Genomic DNA, 13,499 nt, shown 5'->3' with positions numbered 1-13,499 from the left:
CATTTCAGTAAAATTTCTAGAGCAGACCTTGCACTAGGAATAAGTTTCCTAGGCACACTGCTTTGTTATCAGACTTCACCACGCAGACCTCACATTCGTCTCTGTTCTGGTCTTGATGTGATCATTGCAAAGCTACATGTACAGTGAAGGTGTAGGTTTCACGGTGTTTTGACAAAGCCACTCCATTACCTGTTTGTAAGTTGATTAGTAAACAGCATTTTGATGCTCACTGTCTTGGTTTGCTCTCAGGTTCATCTGCTTTCTTTAGGAATCTTCCCTAAGCAGTTAGAAGGCTAAAGATCGTTTAAAGGGGACTGACGGAGATTCTCTACTCATATCAGCGCTGTAGAACCACGTAACGAGTAGACTGAAGTAGATTTTGGCTCTAAAGATCAAATTTGAAAAATAGAAAAAGTTGTCCAGTGATTTCTAGTTTGAGCATAAAGTTCTAATACATCAGATACACATTCACAATCTTTGCTTTAGCTTTTATTTTTTAAACAGAATGGCATGGAGATAAGATTTTGTATGAGTTCTTTCAGTCAGTCAGTTCCAACTCTGAAAGAACATTGAACATGTCTTGGCTTTCCTAAAGATTCGGGCTACAGATTCTTGCTCATGGCCAGGGGTAAAATGTCCTTCCTCTATCTTAATGTTCTGCCATGTATAGCAAACATAGCAGCTATCCCAGGTTGGCACATGAGGGTTGTCAGTGAAACAGTATGATGCATTTGTCATAGAAATAGGAATAGTCTTTGATTTTTCATTTTTGACTGCTGGGTCTTCTCTGGTTATATACTTCTTTTTGTTTTCCTTTCTAATTTCCATCTTTATCCCAACCTATTGAGAATAACTGGGATCGCTGCTTTGCTAATATAATGATACTTGAGACTGATTAACAATACCTTAATGAGATTCCCTCCTAAAATAAGAAAATTTCATTTCAAATGGCTAGAAGACTAGCTGATGTCTAAGACAAGTCCTACGGTGGTTAAGTACTGATTGGAACCTTGAATGTGCTTCTCTCTGCAGAAGGAGAACTGCTTTAATGTGGATTGCTTTAGAAAGTTCTCTTCCACTTTTCCTTCTTGAATGTCTGTCTAGTGAATAGCAGGGTAAAAGTGTGTGACGCTCTCACTCCCTCACAGCCATGCCGATCGAGCATAACTGTTTTCCTGGTAGAATCCACCTCATAATAAATTAAATCTAGGGAAGGTGGCTAGTGTGTGGTGAACATGGTGTAGACAGGCTAATGCCCTAGATAGATAGAACATTGGATCAGAGAAGACACAAACAAATTGCCTTTCTGCTGGCTCTGAAATATTTTTTTGCAGTGTAGTTAAATATGAAGTTGAAGTGAAGCTAACTAAAAAGCTTTGTCCAAACAACCTCTTCATTGCTTGGCTTCTCATGGGAATGCTGTAGGTAACACTTTGTTTTAATGATTGATTTCCCTAATACTGACTCACAATTGCACCCCTCTTGAAGTTATACGATCTCCATGCACGGAAGATGAAAGCATTAGAATCAATGTGATTTGTAATGAAATTCAGTGAGAATTATCCAGGTGTTAAATGCATATCTGTTTTCTTTTCAGACAATGGAATCACTTATAAAACATATAGTTATTTGGAACACATGCACAGACACACACAGACTGTCATATGGGGTTGTGGGAGATCACTAATTAATATGCATTAATCACCACATATACAGATTAAAACAAATACTCACTGAAACAAACATTAACTCCTCAAAGTCATAGCTAAAGGTTATGCATAGGTAGATAAACATCATTCAGATTTACCTCCTAATCTGTACAATAAGAGGTATTAAGTATTACAGAAAGAAGAAAGGGAAGTAAAAGAATGCATATAGACAGTAATAATTATAAATAAAATTTATGAAGCATCTATTATATGTTAGGTACTGTGCTAATCAAGCTTAGCATTTTCACACATATTAAGTCATTTAAAATTCATATCAACTGTCTGAATTACATTCTATTATTTTACTCCTCAGAGAGATTTACATAACTTGCATAAGGTCTAAAACTATTAAAAGGAAAGCTGGGAATTGAACTCAAGTTTCTCTGATTCCTGAGCCAAGATCTTAATTGCTAAGTCATTGCCACATTCTCAGAGCTTTTTATTTGTGGTAATATCATTGAATTCAGGGTTTAGATTATTCCAGCAGTATCTTTCTTCACAGAGGTGTATGTCAAAATACAAGCCCTTTTAATCACCCCCTGCCCCAGTATTTTTGGGATTACTCAGGTGATGGTTTGCTTATGAAAAGAGAGACATATAGACAGATGATAGAGGAAGAGTCCCTGGCTTTAGATTTTTTTTTTTAAATTTTTTCCTTGCTGATGAGAGTAATCATGTGAATAAATAAGCTTCAAGAGCTGAATGACTGATTGGCAGTGAGTTGACTAACTGTTGTGTATTTATAAGGATATGGCTTTCACAGTAAAATGTAGGGTGGTTTTTAAAACATTAGAAATCTCCCTGAGATTCTGTAAGTGCCTCTTAGATAATGTAGGTGGCATAGCCTGGGAGTTAAGCTCACAGGTATTTGTCACACATTCTTGGGTTCAAGTCCAAGTTACTGACCCTTTAGGACTTTTTTAATGCCTCTGATTGATTTCTGTAAATTGAAAACTTGTAACAGTTAAATGATAATTAATATAGTATAATATCAATAGTTTTATATGTAGAAACCAATAATAGTACCTATTTTTTAGGGTTGTTGAGAGCATTCAAAAAACAAAGTTATATGAAGTGCTAGCTCAATGACTGGCATGTGATAAATATTTGATAAATCTAATTTATAATTTTTTATAAAAGTGACAAAAAATCTTAGTAGGTACCTTTTTTGCTGTTAGGAGAGTCAGGGTGGAGTTTTGGAAAACCTACAATTCCTCTGTCGCAGCTTTGCAAATACTTCTTGGGAAGTGTTTATATTTATAATTTTTCTCCTGTTTCTTTTTCCATCAGTCTTAGATTTATAATAGGAATCGACTATCCTTTCTAAAACACTTTAGTGCTTTTACATTACCTCCTTTAACTGTCTCAATATCCTATGAATTAGAGATAATACTCATTTTTACAAATGAGGAAACTAGAGATCAGAAAAGTAAATAGAAAGCCTCACAGCTAGTGAAGAGAGGAACCGCAACACTAACCCAGGTCTTTGTCTCTAACAATCCAGTTCTGATATTCAAACAGAATGACTTTGAGACCCCCTGGCCCAGCTCCAACCCATTTTGCAGATGTGAATATCAGGGTTCTAAAATAGAAAAATGATCTTTCTCAGATCACAAAGCAAGTTTAAAACTGACATTAGACCCTTCTGTTCCTCGTCTAGAGCTCTTTCATCATCTCCAGGCTGCTTGTGTCTTTTGCAGTAATTTGTATATTCTGTGGAGGAGGAATGAAAAGAGAAATGGAGAGAGAGAGATGGCGGAGAGGAAGAGAGAATGAAGGGCCTGGGGAGAAGGAGAGGAAAAGAAAAAATAATAGATTCATATATGAAAGTTAGATCAAGGGCAGGCATCCAGGGGTGGTCTGTATTGAGAACCAGGGTTTTCCACTCTTGGAACTAATCTCAACCCAGCAGGAGGGGCAGGAATAAGCAGAGAGACCACATCTGTAATATTATTTGGCCCTGCTCCCAGTCCCTCCCCAATAAGACAGTAGTGATGACAGGAGATGGGGTTGACAGTAGTGGATGACGCCCTCCTGGCGACCAGCTGTGGCACCACCATCACCCTCTAGGGCCTTCTCCCTCCCTGTTCCGCTTTCCCAGCACTGGCCTGCATGGCCCTGATGTCAGAGTTTGGCTGATTTGGTTCCTCAGAGGACCCTGCAGAGAAATTCACTCCCACAGAGGCATTTGCTTGACATTTTGACATTCTGTCAGAGAAAGGCAAAAGGCAGGCCAAGGGCCCAAGCATCGGGCCCATCAAAATCAAACTATATTTTCTGAGCGGCTGTCAATAGAATGTGCATGAGATTATTATTGTTTGCCAAGGCTCTATCGATCGCGGCTTTGTGAAGCTCAAAGTCTGTTTACAGACACCTATAAAAACGAACGGCCACTTCTTTTACCGAAGGTTAATGCGGTGTGTTTATTTAATTGAATGGAAATGGCTTTGTGTTTTCCAAATGTCATTGTTAACAAATTTTCAAGGGAATCTGTGAGACTAGTGTGTAGGGGTTGAGGATAGGAGAGGGGCTGTTGGGGGTAGGGGAGGTTGTTGGGACCGGAAGTTGCTAGAGGCAAGAGATAAAAGACAAACACGTGGATAAAATATTGGAATAACGTCCCTGTATAGAAACGCTATAAAAAAATCCTTACTCTATATTACTGTTGTTTTTTAAACTTGTCAGTAAGAATTCTCCCCTGGGTGTTTTATTCTTCTGCTTGCCTCTATTTTTGTTTGTTCTTTTGGGTTTCCCTAAAAAAATATTTAAACTATTTTAAAGTGACACTAAGCATTTTCATTTACTGAGAGTTCTGGAGTTTAATATTTTCCACTCTGATCCGTTTTTTCCCTTCTCTAAGAGATGTGACAGAAATGGCTAAAATTAGGAGTCATATCAGATAGAGCCAGACATTGGCAATCTCAGTGACCTGCTTTTTAAGAGATGGTTTTCAACTGTCGGGAGGGGAGATGCAGACAGCTTTTGCCAAAGCAATTGGACGAGCTGCAAACGGTCTCGGGAAACCGTGAAAGTCTTTCTGGGTCTCCAGAATACTAGATGAAAAGTAGAAACTTCAGCTAGCCATTTGAATGTTTCAGATGGCACTATCAGAATAATCCACTGGATTTTTTTCTTCAACTGTCTTCAGGAGAGTTGTCTTTTTCTGCGGTGAACGTTGGCAATTTCCATATTCAAATTTTACTCTTCTCATTCTGCCTCAGTCTCCTTAGCAGACAAACAAAAAACACAACAAAAAATTGTAATTCTTGAAACATACACGTGAATGAATGGGATCGCTTCTCGGCCTTTTGGCTAAGATCAAGTGTAGTACATGTGAATTAATGGTGAATAACAAAAGAAAAGGAGTCTTAAAGAAGCCTTTCATTTATTCAAGAAATTGCTGAGCTTGTCTGAGAGGCCAAATGCTGCACTGAGTACTACAATTAAAATAAAAATAAGTAAGCAGAAGTCCTATAATCAAAAATCCCATGCTCTGTGTCTATGTGTATGTATGTACGCACACGTGTGTGTGTGTGTGTATGTATGTATGTATGTATTGATGGGGTGAATGGTTATACAAATACTTAAAAATTTAATAAGTATTATAATAGCTGTACTTGAACAGTGTATTGGGAGAGCCTGACTCTGACTGGGGGGAATTGCATTAACATCTGGTAATAGGGATATATCCCTGTCTTCATTCTCTCCTTCACCCCTACATCTAACCTTGATTAAAGTCTGATTTCAAATAATTAGACCATATTTTGAATGTTTGATCAGGTTCCTTCAAGAGCTGGACAGAAATAATGTCTCAGGTTTAGTTTTGGGAAACACCACTTCTAAAACTTTATTTGGATATCTCAGATCTTTCATTCTTCTAAATATACAGACAAAATCGACTTGGGGACAAGAGTTGGAAATGTGTGACTCCTTCCTCTTTTCTAAGTGGTACGAAATGTCAGAAATGAGAATGAAGCAAGATTGAGGATGAGAATCACAAGATAGATTTCCTTAGCATGAATTCCATACCTGAAAATCTTCTTAGTTCTGAGTTTGAAGCAGATCTATAACATCCTGTGTTAAAAGAAACACAGTAGAATTAGCAAGGATGAGGGAAGGGGAATGGGCAGATGTGTTCTTGAAGAGAACACTCTAAAGACAGAACATTATTCTTTGTCAATTAATTTTTACTTCTTATAGACTGTTAGACTATTAAACAAAGTCTTATGAGAAAAGTGGGTTTTTAGTGATCTCTAGGAAGATGTTCCTGATAATAAATTAAATTAGGACTGTGCATTGCGGAGCCCCACCTGTTGTACTCCCTCCGGCGAGCTTACTTAACACCAGATGCAACCTAGTTAGAGGTGACATGAAGTCACAGAATTGGATATTTTTTTTTTCCTTCAAAGTTAAGCAAATATAGATGAGGTCCTCTGATATATCTAAGATGACAGACACTGGTTTTGATAAATTGATTTGAGGATGGTACAGGTCCAGGCCAATAGGTCCAATCCCTCTGTGGATAAGCTGACCTACTTTTCCTATTCAGCAATAGGGCTCCCCTGTCTGGCATACATTATCCAACAAAGTGACAGTATTAAGTCATGATTAAGAGCATTGCCTCTGGAGTGATCTTTTCTGGATTTGAATCTTTTGCTGGGTGATCCTGGCCAAATTTCTTAACCTGTTTCAGCATTAGTTTCCTTATCTATAAAACGTAACAAGAGTTCTTCATGGGAACCATGTTAAGGTAAATAGAAACCACCTAGCATAGTCCCTGGCACAGAATACGATCAGATAAACCCTAAATATTATTATTAGACTGACTATTTCAATAGGTATTGCCCAAGAAATGCCTGCACACGAGGTTCATTACAATGGCCGGGCGCTAACAGCCACAGACCGACACCCTAAGCCCTTTGCAAGTGCATGTGCTTCTTCACAAGGGCTTCTAGGCATTGACTTATACAGATCCATCATCCCCTCTTGAAGAAATAGCTAGAAAACCTTTACCTTATTTATAGTGAAATAATTGAGTGTCCTTCCACCGAAGGACAGTTAGTTCTTGAGCCAAGGGACTTCAATGCCACATAAGAAAAATCGTCTTGTGCACAATATCCTTGGAGAGATAAAGTATTTTAAGAACATTGATATTAGAAATTAAGGCAACAATGCATTCAGATTGCTATGGGCTCTTCATTTCTGTTTCATTGTCTTCTTGTCAGAAAAAAAGGAAAAGAATACTCACTTCAAAATTAAATTTTTCCCACACTGCACCTGGATCGTTTTTGTGGTATAACTTTCATCACTTAACTGGATTTAAAAGGTCCATTAGTATGCACAAAAAAAAGGATTTTTCAAAATTGCGCACATAATAGCCAAAAATAAGCCCTAATCTGGTTTTCTGTGAAATTGACCTCAACAGTATAAATAGTACAGGAATCTGAGAAGAAGAATTCCACATGCCTACATCTGGGTTGACAATGAAGACTGCATTTGTGAAGCCTCCATATCTTGAAGACAGGAGGCATCTTGCTGGTGAGAATTTTGCTGTTCTGGAGGGCACCTCAGATGTGATCAAAGAGGTGATGCTGTGTCATAGTTGACTTCTTACTCTTTAGAGAGGGATTCACTTGCCTGAAAAATTAACAGGTTCATTTGTCCAAATGGTAGTTGCACACTGGATCATTGCATCTGGGTTTCCCATGCGACTGGCCTAGACCCAAGGTGAAAGGTTGGCCCGAAGCTGTGGCAAACAAAGGAGAAGCTAATGAATCATAAAGGTCTGCCTGAATTTTCTTCTCTTTCTCTACTTCTCCTGGTTAGTTAAAAAGAAATCCTCATCATCCGTATGTCCTTCATGTAGAAAACTCATTAGCAATATTTGGTTCTGTTGGCGGGATGGAGAATTCTCTGCTCATTGTAATAGGAAGGTAATCCAGGGACCTTAGAACAGGTACCATTTAGAGTCCCTGATGTTGGAAACATATTGTGAGTCTTTTAAAAAATTATTGCTTGAGGAAAGGCCATAGAGGGAGATAATTTTTGCATGTGACTAATTAGTTTACCTCTCTCCTGTTGTTCTTTTATTCATAACTATTTACATATACACATCATACTTGATCTTTTTAATGTATCCGTAAAATTCTGCTTTTCTTTTTGAGAATCATGGTAATCTGCAAACATGTCATGTCTTCTCCAAAAGACGACCACATTTCTCTGACTCCTCCCTCACTTGTTTTGGGCACACAGAAATCACTGACTGCTCACCGTGGTGTTCATAGCTACCACAGACCAGGGTCTAAGGCTCTCACCACCTTTCTGAGAATCAGGGCTGAATACCTAGCTGAACTGAGGTACCTTTCTAAGAATGGCAAGTCTCAGAAGAAAATGCTTGGCTCTATTGCTCTGACATTCATTTGCAAATTTGTGTAGCCTTTGCTCTGAGAATCAGATATATATAAATAGTACTACTCTTCAGCAGAGACTTGGCCTATATGGCTTGCCTATTTTTCTCTTGTGAGTCTACAATTGGTGTTTGCTAAAATCAAAATTTTAGAACATAGTATAGAAAGAATGTTGACTGTTGGCTCTATGCTGACCCAAAATGAAGTCTTTTAAAAGATTGTCTCTGTATATATGTATTGTCTACATTTAACCAGTGTCATACAAATTTCACACCTAGAATTTTCAAATGACAGCAGACAATAGATCAGGATTAAAACTACTATTGGTAGCCTGGACAAAGAGATAAAAACCAACAAAATAAACTTTAAAAGAAATAAATGTAAAAATCTATATTTGGGTTAAATAAATCAATTTTGCAAGACTGGATATAGGAGTTCTGGCTTGACAGAACTTTATTATGCGAAACAAAGTCTGAAATTTTTAGTTGTCCATAAGCTTAAAATGAACTAGGTTTACTTTAAAAAGAAAATAAGGAAAAAAAAACCCTATACAGTCTTAGGTCCTATTAATAGACTTCTAATCTATTACTAAATTATGTTGACTCTTTATCCGAAATATCTTTTTACTCCATTAATTTCCATTTAATGACTGAGTCACAAAACTTATTATTCTTTATGTAACAGTAGCTTATTAATGCTATCCTTGCTTGTTTTCCCATACACAATCTGTCCTCTACCTGCAACCAATGTAATCATAGATGAGTTAAATCTGATCATATCATTCCCAAGTAAATAAGCCATGAATTGTTCTCAATAATTACAGGACTGATTATTCCCTGAGAAATGGAGACCTTTAAGGTAATATCTACTCATATTTCTTTATTTTTGCAGGTAGCACCTGCTGTTTCTAAACATTTCTTAACCATTTTGGACCACAGCACCCTGAAATTGTCATGCATTTTCATATTTCCATACTTTGACTCAGGATCTTCTTTTGTTAAAATCTTCCTTCCTACATCATCTTGGACCTACCACTGCCTGTGATCCATGAGGTTCAATGCCTTCTCTTTTTTGAAGACTTCTCCACCCCAACTCCAGAAGAAACCAGTCTTTCCAATCTGCTTCCCTACATCTACCACAGAATATAAGGTGCTATCATTCTCTCTTCAGTTGTCTAGGAGCTTCTGTGTTTGTTCCTATCTTCAGTTGGTATTATTTCTTAAATTAAATAGATCTCATAAATTGTGTAAAATACTAATCTTGAGAAGATCCCCTGTCTGAAAGGAAAATACTACAGAAAAGTATTTCACTTCTCCCTTCTCCCTTTTCCAACACTCACATTATTTGATAGCTTTGGTTCATATCCTTAATATTCTAAAGTATGTCAAAACAGCCAGTTGCTTTTCTATTTTCAGAAATAAGGTTTTAGTGATAAGTTTGAAAATTCTATACTATGAGCTTTTGCCTCAAGGACACAAACTTAAAAATCATAAGGTCTTTCTGTTGTGTTTTGAATGTCAGTCTGCTGTGTCCACTGGGCTTCTGGATCATTTGTGACTGGCTCATTTTCCTGAGATGCAAAGACATGCATTCCTGGTGACTGAGTTTTCAAACTACAGTCTGTTGAAAAAAAAAATGTGCAGACTGAAGTTGAGGGAACTGTCAGAAGATGTGTTTCATGGATGTCTGAATAATTCTCCTTTTGCCACTTTTATCTTAATTTAGAGCCATATATTTCTTGTTACATTTTGTTTTTCCCCTGGCACCCAATAATATCATCTTCACAATGCAGTGCTACATCCAAATGTATAGTGCAGTAAATGAAAATGGTTGTTGGATCTATTGTCCTTCATAATCCAGAGGAAAGAAAGTCTACAGCAAGAAATGTTGGTATTCTTTGGAATGCCAGGTGTTCAATAATTGAAACATTTTGAGGAATTTCCATGTTTCCTCCTAAGAAGAATTCAGATTTTAGTTTCTTCTGAAAAGGAGTTGATGGTTACACACTTGGGGAATCCCAAAAGGAAATAGGAGGACTGTTGGAACATCCAGTTGTTTGGAGACTAAGTGCCTGCCACAAGGACTGCTGTATTTCTCTCAGATCACAGCACTGGAAGGCAGGAGCATAAGTAGGCTTAGAGAATTTTCTGTGAAAGGTTTAGCCCCTCATAATTCCTGACTCCTATCATTCTGTCTACTTTAACATGCAGGTGCGTCTTTGTTATGTCTCCAGGCTTGCACTGGTTTAAAAAATTGCTTAGGTAAATAGCAGTGGGACCCAAATTCTCTTTTATTTATCTTCCAGTTAAAAAAACAAAAAACAAAAAACAAAAAACTCACCACTACTCTAAAGTGCTTATTTTCTATGTTCACTATATCTAATATATTCTAAATTATGGTGCCATAAATTGAAGGAAAGATATAAAGAAATCTGTGAAATAAAATTTTTAATACATGGCCACATGCATATACAATGACAATGGTCCATTTGAACACTTACCGTTTTCATTCATTATGTCTGGTCTACCTAGGTCTAGCTAAAACTTCATTCAATGCAACACAGCCCCTGCCCATTTGGAAGCCTTTAAACTAACTATATGTATAATTGTCACAGTGGGGTGATTCTTTTGTAGAGAAAACATGGAACATAGGATCCAGTTTTTCAAAACGCATGGGTTGAACCTCTGTCACCAGGAGTGTTTGAGGAAATTCCAGATGCCTTGCCTTCATCCCGGACCTTCTGAATAGGATCATTGAGAAATGGTGCCCAGGAATCTTTGTTTTGCAACCTCTCCAATTAATGCATTCACTTACTGGAGATCAAATATCACTATAGACTCACCTATGGCATGCAGCACTAATCAGACAAGACCCAATTTCTGGCCAGATTTGTAGCAGCAATAACTAGAAGCAATAACATTTTCTAAAACAAAACAAGTGGCATATGATACTGTGAAATCTCTGGCACTGCTTACCCCATAGCCACATGTGCCCCACTTAGCTCTAAATTAGAAAATAAAGAATGAGATTCAGCCAGAGGTACCATGAGCACAGGTGCACAATTTGGAAAAATGAGACCAATTTAAAACAAAATTCAAGCTAGAGTCAAAGAAGTTTAATAAGAATGTAAATCCCCTTACAATTGGCCCTATGATTTCTGTCTCTTAATGAACACCTGTCATCTGGTGAATAATGACCAGGCCCCTGAGCGTGGGTCAAGCAAACAAGAAGGCCCATGGCCAGAGACTCTGTTAGGCATTTTAAAATGAATGATCCATCTAACAAACAAAAACTCATGTTGGTGATGTAGGTATAAGAGTATGATCGCCACAGGAGAAACAATATGCAAATGAATCACAAAACAAGAAAAAGCAAAACTTTTCACAGCTGCCGTGGGTCACGTTCCCTGGAAACAGGCTTGAGATGGGGATAGTGTGCAGGGAGTTTTATGCAGGGGGTGCTCTGTGGGAAAGTTTCTGAATGGAAGTGAGGGAAACAGACGTGGGTGTGGGTAGAAGGATAATGTGGTCTGAGATGCAGGTACAGCTAAAGCTGCAGCCAGTCCCACAGTGAGCTCTGGAGTTAGGATGTCCCTTCTGAGGTGACCCAATTTGAGTAAAGGGATCTGAATCTCTGTGCCTCCCATCCCCATCCAAATATTCAGTTACTGCATGAAGCAGCGACTGAGGCCAGCTCCAAAAAGGGACTGAGGTGTGAGCCGGCGGCAGCCAGGATTCCCAACAGTTGAGGGAATTTGTACTCCAGTCTGGAAGGAGGAATTCAGTAGCACATCCACCACTACTGAATATCTGGTTCAAGGCCAAAAATTACGGAGCTCAGAGCCACAACAGGTTTCTGATCTTCCACAGTCTGCTGAATGCTCCTGACAGTCCACTGGAGTGATAGTGTTAAGGAAGGAAATGATTAAAAGTAATTTGCTGAGGGACCAGGGTTGTATTTCGCGCTGTCAGCAAGTAATGAAGCAAGAATGTCAATCGACAGGTGAATCAAAGTCGGGGCAGGAGGAAGGGAGGAGGAAATTTACTCCAAAAAAAAAGGCCATTGCTTTAATTGAGGCTTGTGATAAGTAGAGAAAGTTTGCAACTGCCAGAGATAGCAAAGTAGGAGAAACACTTTTTTTGTGTATGGTTTGGGATTGGGGTATGAGCTGTGTCGTGGGACAGAATCTCACTTGAAAAGTCAAGTCAAGAAGCAGAACTACTTTTAAATAAGCTGTTAACCTTCAAATACAGGGTCCCCTGTCTTTATATCGGCCCTAGCAATGAATACTTCTTTCTTTCCTTTTATCATTGATTGGCAAGGGTAGAACACTAAGAGATAAATATATTTAATTGTTCTATTAAAAAGGGAGAGAGGCTGTTCTTGATAGAAGCAATAGGTCCTGGATTTTTTTTTCCCAACTCAGTGTGCTGTGCTCAGAATGCCCTCTGACCCACTGCCTCTATGTGTCAGAAGTCACCTGTGACATCGCCTGTAGAGATGCTGCTTCTGCCAGCAACCAGGTTAAACTTCTGAGATTATGAACACATATGGAGTGACAGGGCCTTTATAATAAAAGGCCATTTCTGTGACTATTCTAAAACTAGTATTTCTTTCTGTCTTTGGTTTCTTCCTTCATAGTAGTAATAATAGTTATTGGGAGTTTTTTTTCCCCTCTTTCTTTCTTTTTCCTTTTTTTTTCTTGATTTATAGAAGACACTTTTCCTCCGTGATCTTTGAGTGCATCCCAGTCTCACTTCAGCAGTCCACTGTGACATGATGAAAGTTGTAACAGAACTAGAGCATTGCTGTACAGTGGTCCATGGAGATAGTTTCTAATTATAATCATTCCTGAGCTGTTTGTAACTATTTCAGACTGTTCACCCAGCTGCAGGCCACTGGCTTGTTTCTATTTCAGGAAGAATCTCTTCCTCCTCCTCCTCCTCCTCCTCCTCCTTCCCCTCCCATTCCCAAATCCCCACATTCAGAGCAGCCAAGATATTTTCAAGTACAGTGTATATTTAAGTGATCTCACTTTCCTAAGGGATACACACTTCGTTTTTATTGGACAGGCAGCATCCTAGAAAACAAGAGAACTGAACATTTAATTTGGTTAGAACACATCTTTTTCACAACACTGAGGACTGCAGGCACCACTAAAATCATTGCCGTTAATTACTAATCAGATCAAGTCCCCTCTATTCTACCACCTAAATACTTTTAACATTTATTCTCTGCTTTCCATTCAGAAGCCGCCTCTGCCTGAGCTGTGTGATCTGCCTCCCAGCTGTATTGCAATGCCTTTTACCTGGTCCATGGCCTCTCTCCTGGACCCTCTTGCTCATCCTACACACAGTTGCCAAATTAAGCTTTCTAAATTTCT

The 13,499-nt window shown here is 38.4% G+C and overlaps 1 protein-coding gene and 1 pseudogene across 9 annotated transcripts in view; both read left to right on the top strand.

Annotated features, from left to right (window-relative positions):
* Positions 1 to 13,499, top strand: part of NRXN3 (neurexin 3) — a 1,488,306-nt gene that overhangs the window by 1,075,561 nt on the left and 399,246 nt on the right. The window lies entirely within an intron of this gene.
* LOC123631020 lies at positions 5,002 to 5,091 on the top strand (annotated as a pseudogene).

The sequence above is a fragment of the Lemur catta genome, chromosome 1, assembly GCF_020740605.2.
Source record: "Lemur catta isolate mLemCat1 chromosome 1, mLemCat1.pri, whole genome shotgun sequence".
Taxonomy (NCBI): domain Eukaryota; kingdom Metazoa; phylum Chordata; class Mammalia; order Primates; family Lemuridae; genus Lemur; species Lemur catta.
The sequence above is the reverse complement of the archived record's forward strand: the minus strand, read 5'-3'. Positions and strand labels throughout refer to the sequence as shown.